The sequence below is a fragment of the Manis javanica genome, chromosome 12, assembly GCF_040802235.1.
Source record: "Manis javanica isolate MJ-LG chromosome 12, MJ_LKY, whole genome shotgun sequence".
NCBI lineage: Eukaryota > Metazoa > Chordata > Mammalia > Pholidota > Manidae > Manis > Manis javanica.
In genome coordinates this window covers 45,224,841-45,249,011 of record NC_133167.1, presented here as the reverse complement: position 1 = coordinate 45,249,011, position 24,171 = coordinate 45,224,841, and the positions used below count along the sequence as shown (strand labels likewise).

General features: G+C 31.9%; 1 protein-coding gene across 4 annotated transcripts in view; it reads left to right on the top strand.

The window, feature by feature from the left end:
* Window positions 1-322: 322 nt before the first annotated feature.
* The window catches only part of CALCRL (calcitonin receptor like receptor), a 105,329-nt gene continuing 81,480 nt past the window's right edge, over window positions 323-24,171 (top strand). For 2 of the 4 annotated variants that reach the window (XM_037000366.2, XM_037000367.2), the window contains exons 1-2: window positions 323-564; window positions 17,168-17,235. The gene's annotated coding sequence lies outside the window, so the exon portion shown is untranslated. The remainder of the gene's footprint in view (window positions 565-17,167; window positions 17,236-24,171) is intronic. The other 2 variants (XM_037000368.2, XM_073218553.1) reach the window with 1 other exon arrangement.

The window sequence follows — 24,171 nt, the reverse complement described above, 5'->3', positions numbered from 1 at the left end:
CACACTCCCTTAATTCCTTTAATTCTTTGAGCAGAATATTATATTAAGATTCCCTTCAAATAACCAGCAGCTCTGTTTGGTAAGTTCTAACAGCAACTCAGTCAAGGTGAAATCCAGCCAGCTTTTGCTGTTAACAATGTATTCATACAGCATATGATCTCTGTCTGTTCAGGCTGTTTGTTGCTCTTGTCCGGGAGAGAAAGGAGTGCTGCTTTCCTGGAGAATGCCACTTGAGAAAGAAAGTAACCTAACACTGACTGCAGGCGGGGTCAGAGTGATGTAACAGGAAGCTCTGATGTCTCCCCTCTGCTGCTGAGCACATACAATGTGACAACACTTCCAATCCACTCAGAACAACCCTCTCCCTCCAGCAGAGAGTGTCACCTCCTGCTTTAGGATCATCAAGCTCTGCTGACTGGATCTCACCCTGCCTGGAGGATCATATTGCAAGAATTTCACCCTTGCCTACCTTGCCTGGGGGTAAATCTCTTCTGAGGAATCTCAGGAAATCAAATTCCATCCTAAAACTGTTTTTACTAAGAATTTCCCTAGGAGCTGTGTTGGGTAAGTGCCTTATTCAAAATAAATATATTTATTTTGAGTAGCATTCTCATGTAGCTTGGCAGTGTTTCTACTATAGAATTTAGTTGGTAACACTGAAATATGTTGAAACATATTCTCATTTATTCATGTTAGAGAAACTATAGTATACTACCCCAAGATATATACAAAATCTATTACTACTAGATAATATCATATACAGTGATATTCTAGAAAATAAATTTAGCATGTAATAAAAATATAAATGGATTAAAGGGAATACTTCTGAACAAATACCTTAATGAACAATGTCTTTTAAAATGAGCTCTACTATTAGCTAAGCTTGAATTTTGACAGCTGGAAAACATTTTTCCCCCAGGAAGGGTCTTTAAACTTTCCATGTGATCAGTACTCTAAGAAAAAGGTGAAAGAGTAACTATTTCTGGGGTCTGAGTTTCACTCACTCTGTAGTTGAACACAATGGAGAATTTTTAAAAAATCGCTTTGGATTTATTGTATTTGTCTTCTTTGCCTTTTACCTCTATTTGCGCATGTATCTCTAACTACTGAACTAAAGGAATTTTCATTGTTTCATTGTTTAAGTCTCCCTTTTGCTAATCCTGAATTGTTTCCACCGTATTGGATCATGGGGTGGGCTACAAAGGAAAAAAACCAAAACAGTTAGCGTTGAGAAAACATTGGGATTTCTATACTAACTCTGATTTCAAAACTCTTTTGCTAACAGAATGTGTTACTTCAATGTTTGCTATCCATCTGCACGTTTTAGTGGGGAGGATATGATATAGGGGTAATTTGGATAATGAAAAGTAACAAAAGTTTTCCAAAAACAAAGGTTTTTAGATTATTAAGCAGAAACATGAAAGTGTGTATTTAAAAATAAGAATTTCCAGGATAAAATTTACTGAAGTGTTGAGATGAAACATCTGTTAATGCTTCTTTCAACAGCACAGACTGTCCTGGATAATTTAAGAAACTAGTGTCTACTTAATAAATTGTTGGTAAAGAGATATCACAAATTTGTTGCTAAAAATAATTAGATGTCAGATTTAGGTTGAAATTACATTGATTGACATCATTTACAATATATTATTTTACCTTAGTGAAATTATACTCTGCAAAATGTCCTTCAGTGGTGAAATCCTATACTTAATCACCCATAATCTGGCACATTAACAGCAGACTACAAACTCATTCTGAGTAACTCCTTCATAATTTTCTCCTCAATTTTTCCACAAATTACTCCAAATAATGGAAACTTCAATTAAGTCTTATTTTTGTGATTCTTTAAAAATAATGTGGCTGATTTCCTACCACCTTTCAATCACTAATTCTATTAAGTTCTCTGACACATGTGTAGAAATGGAAAAAATGTTTTTAGAATGTGACTTTGTAAATAGCCAATTAGGTAATTAGAGAAGGAAATGTTGTAGAACATGTTACATGTCTAACCCAATGCCATGGGTTGGTAGCTAAAATTAAAATAATGTATTTTTAAATTTATATTATTTTCTTAGAAGGGAGGTATTATATTAAATTAATATCAAATTTTATAATAAGGAGCTCCCAAACTTCTCTTTAATTTTTTATTTAACTGCTAACTAAAACCACACAATTTTCTTGCAAAATTTAATTGAATTTTTATAACTGGACTAATAGTAGGATTCATAATCTTTATTAAAAAAAATATGGTTGAAAACACTAGGAAATGAATATTGAGGGTCATTAGGCAAAGACATTATTTGAGAAGGAATTGAAAGTTTGAAATAATAATTATATTTTAGAGTTGGCTTACTTTAAAGATAAGAGAATATCAGAGCATCAATGTAGAGAATACACTTGAGATGGAAAAGCAATACACAGATAATTAAAACATTTGTCTATGTCTAGTTTTGAAGTTCTTACATGAACTATAAACATTTATAATTTCTTAGGAAAGCTCTTTTTCTACAAAAGTATTTCTATATAATGCATTGTTTAATTATTTCAATTAATCCCCTCATTTAATATAAGAAAATGTTCTGATGCAATTAGGTAGAAAATAAAAATTTACCAGAAACACAAGATCATGTCTGTATACTAACCAGATATTTCAATCATTTTCCCATTTATTTATATAGACAACCATTCCTGCCCAAATTCTTCCATCAATAGTTCTTATGACAAAGTATCTGAATAGTTTTCACACCTTATTTTTACTTTACCTACTTATAAGTTGGCTTTTAATTTTGAAGAGATAAAATCTTAACTAGTGTAAAATTGAGAACAATAGGTAAAATACATTTAATTATAAAATTTGGAATATAAATATTCAGCTAGTATAATTTTTAAAAACATGATTAGATATATGATAATTTAATCAACAAAACTATTTAAATAATAATCTTTTTTATGTATTCTATTGTCTACAATTTAAACAGAAAAGCCCTCAATAAATCCAGATTATCTATGTCTAATTAGGATTATAATATTGTTCACTAAATCAGATTAAATTAAATAATCTGCATTTTCCCATATTTGAGTGAACTTACAATCAATGAATTTTTTAATTTAATAAGTTATTTTTACAAAAAGAGAAATTAATTATTAAAGATACAATAGAAGTCTTATTATTAGAAATAAAACAGAATCACTGACTGTGAACGAGTTACGGTCTAAGTCTATATTTGTTAGTTTACAAGTATTATTTTTTGCTGTTGTTGATAATCTTTTTATATGTTTGTTGACCATTCATAGATTTTTTTTTTTTTTTTTTTAGGAGAGCAAGTGAGAGGCTTTTATTTAGAGATAAAGCGAGAGGACAGAGCTCCTGGCTAATGCCAGGAGGGACAAGAGAGTCCTAGCTTACAAGTATTATTATCAGATGATAAGTTGCAAATATTTTCCTAGAACCTGTTTCTTCCTTTTTCTTTTACATTAGTTTGTTTACTTAAAATATGGTATTCAAACCTAACATGTCAGTATATTATTGTTTGCAAAAATGGTCAAAATAGTGTATTAATGTTTTTAAATGTAAAATAATTTTTGTCTTTTTATTCCTTCATGGTTTTAATTAAATGTATGATGTTTTCTACCTTACTACTAATTAATAAGACAAAAATCTCAACTCAACCCAACATAAATCTAAATAAATAAATAAGCCCACCCCTAGGGTATTGAGACTATATCTCTATACTTTATTGAACTTGATGTATGGAGTCCAATTTTCAGAGAAATTTTTATTCCTCTTAACATGGAACATATTTTTTTATTAAAAATGACAATATGGCATAAGCTTTTGTATAAATTTGTCATTATTTTCTACCCAAGTTTAGGTTAACCTGAGCTCAACTGTGTTTCTCATAAAACTATAGTGTCTCCTGAGTATGTCATTTGGTATAAAAAATAGCAGTGATACAGTAAAATAGCAACTAGCTTGTTTATAAGGGTGCCCGTCTCTTTACATCTTTGTTGTAGGGAGGATATTAGCATATTCATGAGCACACAAATGTGATTTTATCAATCAAAACTAGGATAAATTTGTTCTTATAGCCAAGTACTGATTTTATAAATTTTACAAATGATTATTAATATAAACCTATATCATTTAATTAACCTGAGGCCAATTATGCATATATTTTGTACATGAGCTTCAATTTTGTCTGCTTTCTCGCAATAATTTAAAAGGAAAATCAGTTTTGATAAGTATTAGAAAAGAATAAATGTTAATATATTTATGTATAAATATATATGAAATAATATACATGAAAATAAGGTGGATTTAAAACTATAGGAAAAGAATGTCATCAATACAAAATTGTGTTTTTTTTGTTCAATTCTGTAGTTACTCTCAAATGTAAGACAAAATAGGAGACTTCTTTACTCCTTTACTTAGATAATGGAAACCTAATATTACAGTAACACACTCATTCATAAGTGTGCATAATCATTGTACATGTCTTCTTTAAAAATTTATTTTCAATGAAATGTTTTGGTTTTAAATCTTTGTTTAAAATGCCAACATACTTTACTAGCTAAGGCAAAAAATATAATTTATATATTTGTTTTAGAAATTTAGGTATGATTTTTGTTTGGGCAATTGCCTAGAATGAAGTATACTTTATACAGCATTCATGTGATATGAAGTAAGTACATTGCTATATTTTAAATGTGTTCAACAGAATTTCATTAAGCTCACAGTTAACTAAATACCTCGGAACTTGGAAGTTTTATTGGGGTAAATATGTATTTCTTGTCAACTTTACGCTCTGGCCCTTGACATTGTTAGATGAAGGGGGCATTCTTGGACACACTATCTTAACAACCCTGAGGGACAAGTAACTTCTTTTGCCTAAAAGAGGAGAGTTTGCCTTCCCTGCAGCAGCATTTCCTCCCAAAGTCAGCAAAGGGTCAGTCTTTCCACAAGGCACTCATACAAGAGCACCCTCTTTTAAAGGGTGGCTTGATGTTGCTGAGATTATTTAGCTAATTTCTTTGAGGGTTTGCCATGTGCCATGTACATTATTAATTACTCATGTGTAAACTCATTTAATCTTCCCAAAAGCCCTAGGAAATATTATTATCTTTGTTTGCAGATAGGAAACTCCAAAACCAAGGCATAGATTGCCAAAGTATTGTGCCCAAGGTCTACTGCCATCAAATGATAGAACGAAGACTTGAATCCTGGCCCTCTGGTTCCAGACCTCATGGTCTTAACCACTCTTCTTCTCTCTCTAATTGGTGGCTAGTATTTGGTCATGTCTAGTGTGAATGGGTGCTGTTCCCAGAACCTTACATTAAAGTATAGAATTGCCATTCAACTGAAACAATGAAATAATCTTAGGTTCTCAGGTTAGTCCATAAATTTATGTGCTCAGGAAGGATTTTTTTAAAAATCAAAATCATGTTTTTGTTTCCATTCTTTTCTTATTAATTATAAAAACTGAAAAGAAAAAAAAAGCAACCTAAAATACCACAGTTGAAATAATGGAGCTATATGACAGAAGTTCAGCTTAATGGACTTTGACTTCAGGTGAATAACATATGAACCCCAAATTCACCATTTATTAGTTCCTTTTTCTCATCTGTAAAATGGAAATGATAATCATATTGCTTTATAAGGTTTGTGAGGAATCCATAAAAAATAATACATGGAAAATATTTAGCACAGTGCTTTGCACTTAGTTGATGTTAAATAAATTTTAGTGCTCATCATAAATTATTTGTGAATAGAACTGAGGACATAATTTGTTTCTATGCAAAAGCTCATTCCAATCAACATATAGACAATTAGAATACAATCTCTACATAGGACAGGGAGAGTAAACTAGTATGGTAACCAGTTTTTAGACAATCACACTTTTGCCATCTTATAATATATGCTAGAACCTAATAAAACTGGTATTGTTAATCACCATTTCTACAGTAATTGAGCACTTAAAAAGTATCTTCATATTAACAACTGTAAAAGATGTATTAAATAGAAATTGTTTTTCTTTCTTGTACACTTGAAATGTAAAAGTACATGGTGTACCCCACATCAAACATCTTTGACAAAGATCTGATTTTAACTTACATCTACTGTGACTCTAAATCCTATCTTGTTGCACTATTGTGTATTATCTATTGTTAGACTTCTTATTACTGATGTTGCACAAAGTCAAATAAAGATGATAAACCAAATTTAAACTCAATCTCTTTTAAATCAAGATATAAAAATATTTATGTTACTTTTGTGGATATTGTGGAATGTCATACATTACAGATAAATTTAGATGTCTGTCAAGAAACTTTTAGTTTTGACTACTATAACTATAGAAGGTCAAAATTAAAAGAACATTAAGAATGATCAAATTAAACTCAATTTTTGTTTTTGTAAAGATGTCTTTATTACAGGGATTTTGTTGTACTGCCTAATGGTAAAAACTTTTATTTTCTTATTTATTACATTTCAAAAATATGAAAGAGTATCTGTGCAATGGAATGGGAAATGTTCCCTTAAGTTTGATTTAAGGTGATTTATTCAAAAATTTTTTTTGAATATTTTGTGAATTATGGCCCACATTGAGAATGTAATGAAAACTCTCCAGAACTAAACGAACTAATCCACATTCACATGGTTCACATTGCACATGTAGTTGCATGAGTTTCATGGGATCTATAAATGAGTTTGATGGATCCATAAACAACTCTTGGCTCTCATTTATGAACTTGTGCTAATTACATCAAATGACAATTGTTCTTTTAAAAATAAGGTAAATTATATGTATATATATATTTTTAGCCACCTCAGATACTTTTGTAATATCTGAGCTAAAAAAACAGGCATGAACATCAGAAACAAACGATCTATACGATTATCTCCATCAACCGGAGGGCAATACTGCAGGGCTCTAGGAAAAAACTACGTAGTAGGTAAAATCTACAGTTGGTAATGTCCCATTTCCCTTTTTGATCCCTCTCCTTCCTTCACCTACACCTGCCTAACCCTCACCTTTCTCTAAACCAAATGCCTGGTAGCTACGTTTGGCATCAGGTGGTCAAGTAGAATAGAAAAAACTTTTTTGAAGAACTCTTTCTCCCTTGGAAAACCTCAGTGTTTGCTCTTAAAGCCTTCAGCTGATTGGATGAGGTTCATACACATTATGGAGGGTAACTTCCTTTACTTAAAGTCAACTGATACAGCTATATGTGTATAGAGGAAATATTTAGAATGATTATTATAAATGGAGGAGGGAAAAGATGTATAAAATAACATTAAGATTCCTACATTTCAAAAAAAATTTAAAGGTAGTATGTTTTCCTCTAGATGATCCACGTAAGACCTTACAGAATTATTCCACCTTTTTTCAAATTAAAATCTGTTGTCATTTCAGTATATTTTATTTGGGGAAATTTCTGTCCTCACTGAAATTTAATCTTGTCAGAGAATAATTATATTTTAACTTGTATAATTACCCCATTATTGTTATTATGTGATGCTCATGATCCTCAGTTCCGTGAGCATTTGCCATGTGCCAAGCCCTATGCTAGTGTTAAAGGAAAGCAAGACAGCACCCTGGCTCTGGACATCAGCTCCATCTCAGTGCAGTGTAAGACCCTGCTGATTAAAGTATAACTCTTAATCTATACTGTTTACTACCGCTCTATTTTCATCTTGTCATAAAATCAAGACTGAATGCCTTAACTAGGGTGTTTTCTAAAATGACAAAACCTGATAAATCAGATATTTTCTGTATATATTTATCACACTTAGGAAATCTTGGATTGTAGATGAAATATCAAAAAAATAAAACCTGAAATAAAAAACAATCTAATGGATTCTACGTAGCTCACAATTGTATGTGCTTTGGTTAAGATATTCTGAAATATCTTCTTTTCAACTTCTTCTAATATAACTTTGACCTTTCATACTTTAACAGAAAGATTTCCTTGCATCTAAATCCATTGCAAAAGTCTTCATTGTGTATCAGAAATTATTCTTTTCTAAGACAAAAAAAATGTAGTTAAAGAAAGTGATACTTTAAAGAATAAAGCTTTGAAGAATGTTTGGTTTCATTATTTTGAACAAGAATGCCTCAAGTGAGATATGAGCAAGTATTAAGTTTCTAGAACAAACTGATGGGCTGAACTCCACAAACGATTTTCCTAAACATTGTTTAATATTTTAATTAATTGAATTCTTCACATGAGTTAACTTCCTTAATTACATACTTTCCAAAAGGATTTCCTGTGCTTTGTTCCATGTTATCAGTTCAAAAATTATTAGAAAATTTTACTAAGTATTTTGATCATAAAATTAATGTATGTTCATTAATTGACCAGATCCACCCTATTTCCTTCAAAATAAATATACCAAAATTAACCAAGAATTTAAGTGAGTTTTTTTGTAATTCAAAGATCCTTTAAAATCCACTAATCAAATAATTTTTCAGATTAACCCTGAAAGTTGTTTGTTCACTAAGTTCTCAGTGGTCACAACTCTAGTACCATAAAAGACTACATTCCAAATTTCCAATGTTATATGTTGTTTCTGAAGTTAAGACCTGAATAAGCTAAATAAAGCTAATGTGTTCCTAATTTAGAAATAGGAGACTCCAGCTTAATGTGTCCTCAGAGGATTTCATTAAGTGTAATTATGATGTAGGTCTTGACATAGCATGTGATTTAAAAAAAAAAAGTTGATTTTTACACTTAGACAACACTCTACTTCTAATTACTCAAAATCTTAAGATTTTGAGAATTGTCCTACATCTTGGTTTGTTTTTCTTCTAAAAATAACTGCATAATTTTATAATCATGGAAGAGAAACAGTCTATAAATACAATGTGTAAGCTTTTCTATCTGGAGAGCTATCACAGAATATCAATTCCAATTTGAACTCTCTGGAATTTTAATTTATAATAAAGAACAAAGATCTTTGTGCATCCTATTACTTTATTGATATGAGATTATAATAGAAATTAATGAAGGAATTCTTATATATGAATTAACTGAATAACTTTCTAAGATAATCCTGTCTTCTTTTCTCTATTCTTCACTATGTATGTATGATTACAGCACCTGAATATGAAAAAAATACTAATTTTCCTTATTTGTGGGCCTATCGTTTCTGGATTCCATATTTTAGTGTCTCTTCTTCCCTTTGCTGAGTCCTTTTTCTCAGACAAGTTTATTTCTTATTAGTACTTCTGATATCAACTGGCATAAATTTAAAGAAAGGTAAACAAATCACTTAAAGGATTAAAAATTATCTGTGGGCTTTTTTAAAAGAGCATAGAATACTTTCCTCCCAGATATCTATCTATATGCCTAAGTCCCTCTCCTTCCTGTAAGTTTTGCTTGATACAAACTTTCCTATGGGGCCTAAGCTAATTACTATTTGAAATCAACCTCCACCTATACCACCACAACCCTCTTGCCCATCTTCATCTATTTTAGCTTGTCCTAGCTCTTTTCTATAGATCCAATTCCTTGTAACAACCCATCTACTATGACTTACATATTTTCTTTGGTGCTGGTTATTTACTGTCCCTACTACTAACATGTAAGCTGTAAAAGGGCAAGCATGTCTGCCTGTTGATTTCACAAACATGTCCTAAGTACCTAAATAAATGTTTGCACATAGCAGGTGTTTAAAAATTGCTCAATAAATTATTACATGAATGAATATGTTTCTTTATACCAGTCTCCACAGAAAACTAAATAATCACTCTATGTGATTTTATACATAGTATACTATAGATACTGGAGCTGAAATTCTGAAGGTGTTAGAATCATGCCATATGGCCAAAGACAAGATATTCAAAAACTAACTAACATTTTACTATTCTTAGGTCAACCTAATGTTTATCCATTCACTGTCTTTGTAAAATAAAATAAATTAATCAAATTGTTTTCTGAAATGTAGTTAATATTCAGGTTTCACTGAGTTCCAAGGAGTGACCTTCCAAAATAGGGTAAGTGAGAAGGTTGCTTAGTATTTTTACACAAAATGTTGAAGCATTTCCCCAAACGATTAAACAATGGCTGAAATTGGCAGAATTTCTTGTTGAAACTGGCAGACTTGCCAACTGTTGCCTCCCAACGAAAGTCTTACACCATTACTTATTGCCTTTCTGGACAATACCACTAACAAGTCTATAGAAAGAGAAAAGAAAAAAACTTACAGTGAAATTGAAAGAAAGGAAATCAATCTTTTAAAAAAGCATATACTGTAGAATACAAATTCTGTTTAATCACTAAAAAATTATATATCTGATGAGTTACATGTGTTCATCAATAATTTATCAAGCTTTAGGTTTTGATTTGTAAGCTTTTAAATTCGAAAAAGAATGCAAACTGTCAATGACCATCATTGTATGTTTTAGAAGTTTTTCAACCTTAAAACCAAAGCACTATTTTATAAATTGAAATACATATTTTTCATTAAATAAATGACGTGATTTGTTTGAGAGCCTCATGATGGATTTTCACAAAATATGTCTTCTTAATTGACATAACTTGCAAGTTACAACAATACTTTCCTAATTTAGATTTTCCGTGTGTTTGGGACTCACATAGCTAACTTTATTTTCTTTTAAAACAGAGTTTTAATCATTCACTTACCTAGAAATGTCGTAATTGAGGTTTTTCTTCTGAGCCCAGATATGTATACCATTTAGGGAAACAATTGTTTCCCTTGAGAAAAAGACTAATTCTGAACGTATGCCCATAGTATTTAAAGAAAATATGTGTATAAAGTGTGTCAAATCTGTAATTTTACTGCCCTTCAACATATTATCTAAATGACACACTGACTAGATTTTAAACCATAAGGAACAAAACTATTTAGGGTTAAACAACCTTCTCTTAAATGAAGTAGTGCTCTAAATTTTAAAGTAAATTGTAAACAGCTTACTCTTAACATGATCCTTTCCTGTTCTTTAACTCTTCTTGAACTTTCTGACTTTATTTGATATGGCCATTATACATAACATGTTTATAATAAAGTCATGATTATAAAAACATAAATGATAATGATGCCCTAACAAACACTCTTTTTTGTTTTAAGAATTAGTCTACATTCAATTTATTTCCAGTATGTTTACATACGGCATGACAACTCAATATTCCACGACACATTTTCTTTGTTCCAAGTATAACTTAATATAGACAAAAATATAATGATAAAGCTGAGACCAACAGACAAAAGAGTGACAATTCCTAATCTAAATGGACTTGATGAAATGGAAAAGGCACTTAGCAACAAACTTTACATAAATAAAAGCCTTGATAGAATTTTCAATTCAAGTATTTTGCACTTTAAAATTGGAATGCAAAAATGACTAATTTCTCACACTGAACAGAGACACTTCATACTTTCTCAAGCTAGTATCAGTCCCTACAAGGACAGGCAGGACCCCCCAGTAGTCCTGTTCAGAAAGAGGCAATGCCACAATAAAATTGTTCTCTCTCATCTAGATTCAGCAGAGGCACCACATATTCTTGAGAGCCTTTTCTAACAGAGCACTACTTACTTGTGGGATGAAAGAGGCTGTTTTGAAGTCTGAATAATTGCCTCATGCTAAATTAAGTGTAAAAAATTGCTTTCAACTTAAAATAGTTTCACTAATTATTATTACAGTTTGCTTTCCATTGCATAATGGATTTAAAGATATAGCATAAAATTAATTTTCCTGTTAGTTCTTCAGCTTATGTATATATATCTCACCTTGACTGTGTTAAGTATCTCTGTTCATGGAGATTGACAGTAACACCATAAACATAACTAGCTAGCTTACAGCATGAAATGAGACCTTAAATCAATTTTATAATTCATGATGTTGCCCACAAACAAATGCTAGTACCAACACTCTGATTAGTTGCATTTTAACTAAATCCTGTTTCTAACTCAGTCCTCACCTCAATATTTCCAAAGGAGCAGAGGTGTTCTCAATGCTTACATGTATCACACTTTTTAATTGCACGTTTTTAAAAAGCATATAATTTAAAAATTTACACACTCTAAATTTTGTTTCTTCAGAGTAAATCCAGAATACCACATTTTGTCAGACAACAGTGCCTTTGATAAATGGCAAGGTGAAAGGTTTGGAGATTCACCCAGAAGTTGTTGAAACAATAAATGAAAGGAGCAAGATTGAGGAGTGAAAGGCCAATCTGTAGCACAGAGAACAGGGAAGAGAAAATTTTCTTCTGGAGAATAGATGCATATGGCTGTAAGAATGTAATTAACTTAGTAATAATTGTTTACTGAATAAAATGACCACTATAAAACCAGAGTGAGGATTTAAAAGTAAGAGAAACTGGGAAAAGAAAAGGGAGATGAACAGACTGAAGAGAGGAAAAGAAAGAGAAGATAAAAGGAGAGGCTATCAAAGAAGATAAATTGGTTCAGTGAGACATATTTCTAACTGAAATAAAAATCTAGCAATGAACTATATAAATTAAGATGTGCATGGCCATGGACAAAAAATTAGTATGCAAATGACTTCCAGATGCTTGGTCTAACATTTCAGATAGGAAAACCTTATCTGCCCTTAGTTTTGGGGATGAGGCTGAGTGTTAAGCTGGGGTTATTCCTTCTGATAAGAGGTGAAGAGTGTTTTTGAAGAAGTTGTGGAAGCAAACACCACCTCGTGGGTGATAAACATGCCCTAAGGCTTGGACCCAGTTGGTCAGGATAAAGACTCTACTTTTCAGTAGAGGGTTCATGAAGTTTGACCTACTGGCATGTCTTTGTCTAGGACAGTTTCTCAAAAGGTAGCCCAGAAATTGGACTACATTAATTATACCACCTCTAAAGTAGTAGAGCTGTTTGGTAAATTGCAAATCCCTTTGTTCATTCCAAACCTACCTATTCAGTCTGGGGTGGCTCAGCACACAGAAGGAGATGACGTTTCTACGATCCCTGTGTGCCCTGGAAACAGTTTTCTCTTTACCGAATCCTGAATATAGTGAGAATAAGACCTAACTATTATTGGGTTCAGATTTACAATAACAAAAGAAAAGTGTGAACAAGGCACATATTTAAATCACATGATTCTCATTCTAAATAATGAAATAATTAGCAAAAATTTACATTGACTAGTAAGACACATATATTACGTGCTCTTCTAATTCTAGGTTCGAGAATTCTTAGTTTTGCGATTAGGGGGTACAATTTCCCTGTCTGAGTCATCCTAACTTAAAAGTGTTAGGAATTTGGGAATAATAATAATAATCCAAAATACGACTTTACTGATTCTTTTCTCTTTCATTGGACTCAGAGGTAAATAAAGACACACACACACACACACACACACACACACACACACACATACAAAATAAGGCATGCACATATACATTAATTCACAGGTTGTTCATCATTGGTGTTCCAAAATGTCTTTCATATAACTAGAAAAGTAACCTAAAGTCAAGTAGAATTCACACACCTAAATAATATATATACAACTTTTAAGTGTTTAAATTGTATGACTATAATTTAACTCTAAAATATTAAAAACATTCGGGGACCTCTTGGCGCAGTGGGCAGCGCGTCAGTCTCATAAAATATTAAAAGCATTCTAATCTTAATAATATTCTGAAAGAAGGAAGCAATTACAAGTTGTATATGAGGCAGCTGTACCTTCTATACAACCCCCTAACCTATCCCAAATACATTGTATTTTGATAATTTGATCTATAAATCTACAAAAAATACATGATTACAGAGTAAAGAATCATACTCTGTATAGATTACATAAAAGGTTTTATAATTTTTAAAATCGTGTACATAGAGAAGATTATGTATAGTATAAATGTACTATTTAAATAAATAAATGCCTGTATACCTAGAACCATGTTCCTCCTTGATTAAGTCACACATACATTACCCACAAGTAAGCCTTTACCCAAAACTTGTACCAATCATTCCTTTGCTTTATTTTAAGGCTTTACCACATATAATGTGCTCCTAAGCAATGCATTATTTAGTTTTGCAGTTTTTATTTTTGCTTTGATGAAAGTGGAATCATTCTGAATATAGTCTTCAGAGACTTGCTTCTTTCATTCAGTATTAGGTTTGGAGATGCATCAGTGTTAAAGTATGTAGTTGTGGCTCTTTCTTTTCACTGTTTCAGCATGCCATAGTATGAATGTAGCACAGAGCATGTATCCTTTCTCCTGCCGAGAGATATTTGGATTGCTTCCATCATGTTGCTATTACAAACAATGAAGCAACGGATTTATTTTTCTACATATCTCTTGGTACACATGTGTCTGAATTTCTTTAGGGAATATATTTATGAGGGGGATGTCAGAATCCTAGCACTTCAAAGTTCTTGTACCAATTTATTCTCCCTCCAATACTGTATTTCCATTGCACCACATCCTTTCCAATACTTTGTATTATTGTCAAACTTTAAAATTTTTGCCAGTCTGGTGAGCATAATGTAGTATCTCATTGTAGTTTTAATTTGCATTGCCTTGATTATGAATTGCAGCAAATTTGTATGTAAAACAAATTAAAATCTTCCTCTGAAACCTTTGTTTTTAACTGGGGAGCAGTGACTTGATGTTGTACAATTACAGCTAAGTTGCTTGTTCTTAAAATTATTTAAGACGAGGCAAACTCTCTTTTTGGTTAGGTGGTTCAGAGAAAGGAGAGAATATATTTTATTGTTATTAAAAGTGGGAATGTATGAATAGCGTTTCTTACCATGAACAAGAACACAAATTGATAATGCCTAGAATCGTATCCCTAACTTTTCATTTCCCTTTATTCAAAAACCCCATCAAATACACATTAAAATATCCTTTAAAAATATAGACAGGAAAAACACAAACAGTTCCATTCAGATGAGTGTGTTTTTTTTTTTAGTAGATTGCTTTTTAGAGCAGTTTTAGGTTCACAGCAAAATTAAAGAGAAAGAACAAAGATTTCCCATACACTCTCCATCCCCACTCATGTGTACCCCTCATCAGTATTCCCCAAAAGACGGTACATTTGTTTACAACTGATGAAGCCTTACACTGACACATCACCATCATTCAAAATCCATAGCTTGATTAGGGCTCAGTCTTGGTGTCTGCACATTCTATGAATTTGGACAAATATATAATGACACGTATAGTGTGCCTCTTGCAGGTTTTTGCATGTTTAAAATCATTTATGGATCTTGAAAATTTTTTGAAAGAGATAGTGTCTTTCTACTGTGGTATAGGTTATTTCTTATATATAGAAACCACAGATAGGCATTAGAGTTTGTGTCTTTCACATAATCCCTCATTTTGGAAACCACTTGATTGCCCTTACACCCATCAGCTGAACTTAACCAATGTATTTCTTCAAGGTTTTGGTTTCTTCTTAATAAAAATAGTTCGGTTTGCATTTTTTTTCTTTCAGCTTACTTGTTGTGCTTCATCCTGGTAACATCACATCACTCAGGTTTAGTATTCTTAGTTGCTGTGTTTCTTTTCTGTGTGTTTAGGGTTTAAGTGATTTTTATTTCATGGTCTAATGACTTCAGCCAATGGTGCTACTTGAAAGAAATTAGCTTTCTTTTGAGTTTTCCCTAGGTATCCTTATCATTTTTTATTAAGACTTTATATTATTTCCTTTATATCCTTTCTTCTTAGATATTAATTACATTTTGGTACTACAGACACTGATATTTTTTCAGGGGAAAGTAGAAGTAAGATGATGTTGATATACACATTAATTTATTAATCATGCAACACATTTACCAACCCAAATTTACTAATATAAATTTTCTAATAGCCAGAAGTAACCACTGACATATTTATTTTCTATTTATTCCAAATCACCCAAAAGGTAGAAAGATTCTTTCATAGCATTTTTCAGCTGAGATGAAAAATAAAATCTCTAGAACCATGAAGAAAAAAAATGATAACACTCCATGGTCATTTCTACTTCATGTGGCATTTTCTGCCAAGTTGGGAAAATACTCAAAATAAACTTCAACTTTGAACCTTTGGAATTCCCTGTGCATGCCACTAAAGGCTGAGACTGACAAGAATTTTTATTTTTTCCAAAATAACTTGTAGAAAAACCAGATTCTAAATATATATAGAATGTCTGCTGATGTAAAAATACACATCTCTTTAATATGACCGAATGATGATCCTAATTGTAGCATATATTAAATTGTTAAAAATGTGAAGTTGTAAAAATTTACAAAGTAACTTTATAAGTAATCCAAAAATGTTTTTTGATTTGCAAAAATTTGATTACAGAGATTGTTCTTAGCATAAGCTTTCTCAAAACTTTTGCATTTTCATCTAATGATACCTATTGACTTCATAGAAACCCTTGGCAATAATTCACAGATTATTGTTAGAAGTAGCAAATTGATTATCTTACTTAAGAATAAGTTCACAAATCACAGTATGAGCTAATGGAGATAAGTAATTACAAACACAAATTTGATGTTTTTGAAGTTCTACAAATACTGTGTAAATGCAAAGCATGGTAAACAAGATTATAGCTAAATCTTGCCTTCAAAATTAGTTTGACTCTAAAAGATACATGCACATCATGTTTACATGTAGTAAGTCTTTCCTGAACAGTGAGTGAACGAATCTCACTTTTTAGTAATGCCTATATTTAAGAAGAGTTGAATCTCATTACTGACATTACTGCCTAGCCTCTGGCTCCGTCTTTCACAAGGTCTATTTCACTCTCTCCTCATCATTCATCCTATTTTAATATGTTGACCCTCTTTCTGTACTTTGAACCAGCCACATCATTCCCTGTTCAGAATCACTGACCAAGTCATTTCTTCTGGAAACAGCCTTTCTCCTTAATATTTCAGGGTATCCACCTCTTCCCAGTGCTAAGATCTTGAACAAACAGGGACCATCTTCCATGTCTGTGCCTCTTAAAATCTTTACTCTTAAGAAATAAGATGACAAGAACAAAGTTCTTGATTACTTCCAGGTTGGCATGGTGGCAGCCTAATGTACCTATATAAATTCTCCCAGCTTCCCATTAAAATGCAACATTTAAAATATGTATGTTTATGATTTTAACAAAAAACAAAGCCACTAGTACATAGCTTTAAGTTGTATAAAATCCCACTATCCACTAATAATATTACCAAATTCACAAGAATTTTCTCTTGTCATCCAGGGTCCTGCGATGATACACCAGCCACTTGTGCTGCCACCCATCAAAACCTTGGATGGCCCTACTTTCAGGTATTGCGTACATCACAAAAGAACATTCAAGACCTAATAAAAGTAACATGTTGGATTTTCAGTGAAGTCAAGGATAATGTGAACATATTAACAATAGTAAGAAAGATTACACAGAATAATGCATAACAATTTCAATAACTTCTGAATATAGGAAAACCTGAAAGGCACTCTAGCAAAATAATGATGAAGATGGACTTAAGGGCATCTGTCACTTCTTTGGGAACTTTAGGTAGGGATTTAGTCCCCATGTTCTTGTACCCTTGGTCAGAGGACTAGGAGTGTTAAATTAACTTGAATTAGTAATTTGCTAATAAAAGCCATGAACATCACACACACACACACACACACACATACACACACCACACATACATGTATGTAATGTCTGTGGCTACCTTTGGTATAAGTATATATGTGTGTGTGTGTTTCTATATCTTGAGATAAAGAAACAAATTACGTTTAACATCATAAAATAATAGGGCTAGGTTGCTTCCTAGGAAAGGAGCTAAATTCCTTTCCTTTATAGAGTTCTTTATTTTCTGATGCACACAGTCACAGTTACATTACTATAAACAGCTGTAAAGCTTCCCATAATTCGAACATAAGAGGGTATCATTTATAATAAGGGAACAGGAAAATGGGGGGCAGGCTGTTTTAATGACTGAAGTTACTCAGGATACTATTTTTAGAACTCCCTGGGGCAAAGCAGTTTCCACTTCAATCCTGGTCATTAATTACAAGCTTCAGGGGCAATTGTGCTTTCAAAAAGATGGCTGTTACAGATGGGTTGTCTTCTTATTTGTATATTTGGCAATATATTTCCATGCCAGATATCAATTATGTAATTATTATTATACCTCAGAACCATGGACACAATTAAAGTAGTTTTCCTGTCCTAACATTTTTAGACTGCAAAGTATTTAATAATTCAATTTTGTATCATCCTAACAAACCATAATAGCATTAGTGAAAAATAGTCTACTAAATTATTTTATCTTAAATTCAAAGTTGGGTGACATAATTCCTTCTTCTGATTTTTAAATTCACAAGTCATTCATTCTACTGGACCCAAAAATAGACCCTCTATAATTATTCTTTGTCCCACAGCATGTCTTTGGGAACTCATCATTGTTGTTCTGTCCTTTTATGTGTCAGCTTCCTTTGCACATTACATTTCATATGACTCACTGTTCCTTAGAGCAAGGTTTGAATGCTTAAAATGCCTACTTATATCTGACAGCTGGATTTTTCTTTCTGAACTTTTTTACGTGAAGTGATGTAGTATCAATTTTTGTAAGGCCCCAATTTAGCTTACCGAAGACATAGGAAAGAGCATACAGTGAAAAACAATTCACTCACTATCCAAAAACTGATTTTGACCACTATTTATGTGTACCAGTCATCTTCATGTGGAAATTAAAAGTATTACACTTTTTTTTCTATGTGTTCTTCCAACTTATAACTTCTGACATACATTGGATAGTCTGAAGGATGTAAATTGGAAGGGGCTTGAAAATGAAAGGCCCAAATTTAAGCTGCTTTCACTTCAATAGATTAATCTCTGGCTATCAGTAAGACTTTTTTGTGAGAAGTTAATTGCCTTTTTTGTGATTTAATTTTTTTCTCTAACATGTACAGTTTAAGGTGGATGTGCATTTACATTCCAGCAAGAAAGACATTGAAAATATTGTCTCTGTAAGGAATAAAAAAATGTAACAGAACCAAGACTACTGTTTGCTATCATATCAGTTTGACTCATACATGGTTTAATTTTAACTTAATAAATGAAGCACAGAACTGAAATTTAGGAAAGGTTACTCCTAATCTTAGCTCATCTACCACTGCTGTGGTATATGAGGCAAATCAAAAAACTCTCCTGAACTCCTACTTCTAAATATGTAAAATGAGAAGATTATATTATAAGACTTCTCAGGTCCATTCAAGCTCTGAGATTCTGGAACCTCTGACTGTAACTACTATGAATTAAAAATAAGAGCTGAAAATAAAATATCATCTGAAGTTCTTTGCAACAATATGATTTATAATAACTCAATTCCTCTAACTTCAAATATTTTTGCATTGCTTTATTTATATAATCATTTAGTAGACTCTAAAACTTGACAGATGGGTAAGAGGTATTGGAAAGAGAAAAAAATGAGAATATTTCTGACTAGATAGAATTTTGGCAATAGAAGGATCTGTTTCTAATTCACTAAAGTTTAATAATCTCACTGAAAATTCTGACTCCAAAATAGTAAAAAAATAACTTTTAATTTTCTAGTAATTTAATAGATCCATTTCCCCATTAAAGTCTTAATCCAACTGAAATTGAATCTCAGATGTAAAGTTTTTCCCCAAATTGATGGACAGTTGTATCAATATTTTTCATTATATATGTCATCTTTTCTACTGATCTGAAACTTAACTAAATTGGTAAATTCAATAAGTTATGTCAGAAAAATTATTTTGTGTTCTAGGGCCCATTTGTCTTGTTTGTTTTGTTCAGATGAACTTTAAAATTATACATTGCATTACATTTATTGATTATTTGGGAGACAATTAAACACCTTTATACATTTTAGTTTTGCAGCTATAAATACAAATGGCTCTTTATTTATTAAATAATTCTATAATATAATTATATATTTTCTTCAAAATAGCTCTACATTCAAGATGAGTACCTGGTTCTTGAACAGTGGGTAAGACTTTCACACCAGGGCATGATGAAAGTTTTCTCAGCAAACAGTATGAATAGTTCAGACATTCAGGTATGAGTCAGTTTGGTTAGAACAGTGGGAAGTTAATTAAGTTAATCTGGGTGGGGGAGAATGGGTCTTCCATTAAATTAATAAAGTTTAGGCTCCAGGACTTTCACTTGAATAAGACGCTTCCAAGGCCCTAGACCAGTTTGTTTCTGGGATCTGGCATTGTTTTTCTCCAAGAAGGATCCTATAAGTATGTTCGTTTTCTCTAATCCTAGACTATAGCATATAACTTCCCAAGTCGCCCATGCTTGGTAACTGCATCTCATCTAGTAAGAGGGAGGGTACGCAAGGACAGGGGGCCCCTGATGTGTAATAGAAGAGACTGGTCCCTCAGGCCTAGCTGGGCATGCAGCACACCTCTCCTTCTATCTCAGCTTTTGGCCTAGGCTATCACATAAATAGATTAGAGTTTGGTTGCCAGATCTAAAAAATAGGAAATTGATCTAAATCCAAAAAAAAAGAATAAGAAAGTTGCACTAAATAAGCCCTAAGATCCTCCCTAATTCTAACTGTTCCTGGTCACTTTGATTCATGGTTTTATCTCTGTCATTGAACAGTACATTTTACATTCTGTCCTCTGTCCTTTAATTTTTCCTGTGTTTCTTGCCCCCTAGCTAAATTAAAGAAGCATCTGTGAAGAACTATTTTAATCTCTTTTTAGTACACCTCAGAGTGCCTACCTACTACATCACATAAACTCAATGTTTTAAATTATATTACAAAACTCTAGAAAAATTATGTCTTTAGTGTTTTGACCTATGCTTAATAGATCAATTTCATGTGTGGTAGTCTTATCAGCCTTGAAAACTTTATAGCACACTGTCCTATTGTTCAGAATTAAAAATAGGTAAACTAAGAGACAGTTTTTCTAGGAGACATAATGAATGACCTATTATAAAACATACATATAAAATATATTCTATGTATCTTTATACCTATAAAATATTCTAAATAGTCTATATATTTTTTCAATGTAAATTCTTAAAGAATCAAAATATATAATTTCCTAATAGTGAGAATGTTAAAAAATATGCCTATTCTTAGTTTGCTCTTTAATAAGCCATATTTCCAATAGAACAGATTCAAATAAAAATTACAGATTCAACAAATGAGTTTGAAAAAACTGAAGAGGAACATTCGCTATATATGTCATTTATGTTAACTTACTTGTAAAATAAAGCATGAAGCTGAGTATAACTTCCTGTCTCAGTAACTCATAGCCTTAGGTGGGGGTAAGGGGTCCTTATCTTCAGTGCCAAAACAATCTACCAATATTCCTTCTAATCTCTAAAAGAGTTCTACCTTATTATGCTTCCTATAAAATGGTGGTCTCCCTTATGAGTATGCTTCTCTTTTCATATGAATATGAAGCCCCCTTGCTAACTCACTTTTAACCAGATTCTCTTTTAGTGAACAAAATTGTTCTACTTTCTATTGATTCTTGAAATAGCCCTTTCTTTGCCCTACATAAGAAATTTCATGGGACATAAAACTTTCTAGTGTAATAGAATTCATTGAGATTTTCATTAGAGAAGATTCAGAAGTTCACCTACTGGCAATGAAAACAACTTCAAATCAAATAGCTGTTTTAAAAATGTCACTTGGTCCTCCCAATATCTCATCCATTTCCAGCCTTTCTTCATCTTTCTTGACCCACATGCATTTTCTCTCCTGTTTCCCTTCCAGGAGTGAAAATAATGCATTTTCTAATCTTGATTCATGGAGAGCAGTATTTCTTCTTTTTATAGCTGAGCACCTGCTAACATTTATGGTTGTGTGCCTACTTTACTCCAAGTGATATTTTTTTATCACATTCTACCAAAAAAAATGTGTTCTGTAAGAGGAATTCTGATGCCAGTGTTATAACAACAATTATTTAATATAATTTTTAAATGTAAGAATAATTATTTAATGTTTATTTTAATAAGTAAAAATAAATTGCCATTGAAATTTAATAGGAACCATGTGATACTCAATATAGATACTATAAACTTTTATAAATTTATTTACTTACCATTTGTTCCTTTCCACATTTGCTTTATATTAAATTACAATATATGTCTTTTTTTTTTTCTGACTATAGTGCCCAGCATAATGGTTCTCAAATGCAATGTGTTTTTATTTTTGGTGCAACTGAATGTCATTATTTAATGTCTTATATGATAGACCAGTGATCTAAAAAACATGGTATGCATGACCCTAAGAGGTGAGCAGAAATAGCTTATTTTACAAAAATCAATTTCTGGATCCTTAACTTTCATTTGAACTCCATCTGCCTCAGAAAGGTCCTGAGGTCCAAGCTTCAGACCAATTCTCCTTTTCTTCCTTTCCTTTCACAGTCTTCTGTTTACACACACACACATTTTCACCCTTCTGAGTCTTACTACAAAGCATTTCTGCTGGATGTAGCAATCTCCTAGGCCATAAATGGGGAGACAGGGACCATGATACATTGATGTTTGCCAACCCCCCTTCAAAAAGACATGAATTCCCCCCTTTCTTCATCTCATTAAATATTTTTCTAATAAAATTTCACTTTTTGTGTTAAAAAATTATGCATCAAAATTTGCAGTAAGTCTATGTTTTGATCTAGAGTGTAAACTCTAGAGCCAAACTTCCTGGTTCAAATCCTGAATCAACCACTTTTTAGTCACTTGCTAAAGTTAATAGACCTACTTGTGCCTCACTTTCTTCATAAGTAAACCTGGGAAAAACAGCACCTACCTTACATATTTTTAATAATATGATCATGAAGCCTGAAAACTTAAGTATTACTTTTTATGTATTATAATATAAATTAGCAAATCATCTATTATGTATCATTTGTGTTTCCAGACTTGGTAGCCTGTTCTCTGTATGAACTGATATATACAAGTAGAGGGAGAAGTATTTAGTGCTTAGAGCAGGTCTTGGAATTTAGTAAGCCTTCCAAAACTTCAAACTTGGCATATATTTTGTTGTATAGAAGATTTTGAGCAAGGAAGACTTCACTGAAAATTTTCCTACAAAAAGATTAGGTGAGGTTTGCATAGTAGCCGTGCGAACACTTCAAAGGAAAAAGAAGACATCACTAACCTTACAGTTTTTAAAATGTCAGCTACTCAGTGATCTTTCTCCTTCCCTCTATCTTTCTGGCTCTCGTCTGACTTTACTCCCTTCTTTTTCTGTATTATGCTTTTTACTGGCCCTGTTTCAGGTTATTACTTAAGAGAACTTGATAAATAAAAATATATTTCAATAGACTAAAATTCTGCAAGGGGTGGATGGATAGTGGAGTAGAATATAAGGTCAACAAAACTAATAAAATTCCCAACTGCCAAAAAAAGAGCATTCATTTATTTATAAATGATTGTGGTAAGCATTAAATCAGTGTTGCATTTACATTATATTGAGAATATTTAAAAGAATAATATAACAGTAATAGTTTAAAATGTCAACATTTAAAATGTGTCAAAAATTACATGTTTTGCAAATGATCTGTCAACTTAAATGAGTGAAGTTTTTTCAAAATTACATTAGAGATGACTTCAACAGAAAAGCTAGACAAACACTGCTCTAGATTAAGGTGTTTAATTCATCTTTGCACTCCCTCCCATAAAAGGAGTAAGTACATTAAAACAAGTTCCTTAATAAATATGCATATATCTTCTTATCATAAAAATATAATGATTTACAACATCATATATTTTATTGTACAGTGCATTTATAACCAGAGCAACTGACCTCATGTTCTTAACTTGGCTCAGTTACAGTAGGATTAGTTGGATCTGGGATAATGTGTCTAGCTACTAAACATATTGCATAGAAGTGAGCTGTTGCTACTAATATGAGGTAAATAAATATAAGGCTTTGCAAGCAATGAGTCAGAAGATACGAAAAGACTTCTCTTTTGTTATTAAGGATGATAAATTACAGGAGGTTAAGAAAGATGCTTTGCAACTGTGTCTTATAATTCTATGTGTAATAATTTATATTTGTAACTTATGATTATTAACAAATTCCTCTTATTTTTTGATGAAGTTTTATTTTTTGATAATGAAAAACATTATCCATTTGCAAAAACATCTTAGGCTGTATTAAATGAGGGAAAACTCCACAGTCTTTTTCCAAGGTGCATTGACCATAAAACATGCAATCAGTTGAACAGAGAGTACCTATCTTGAATGAGTTTTTG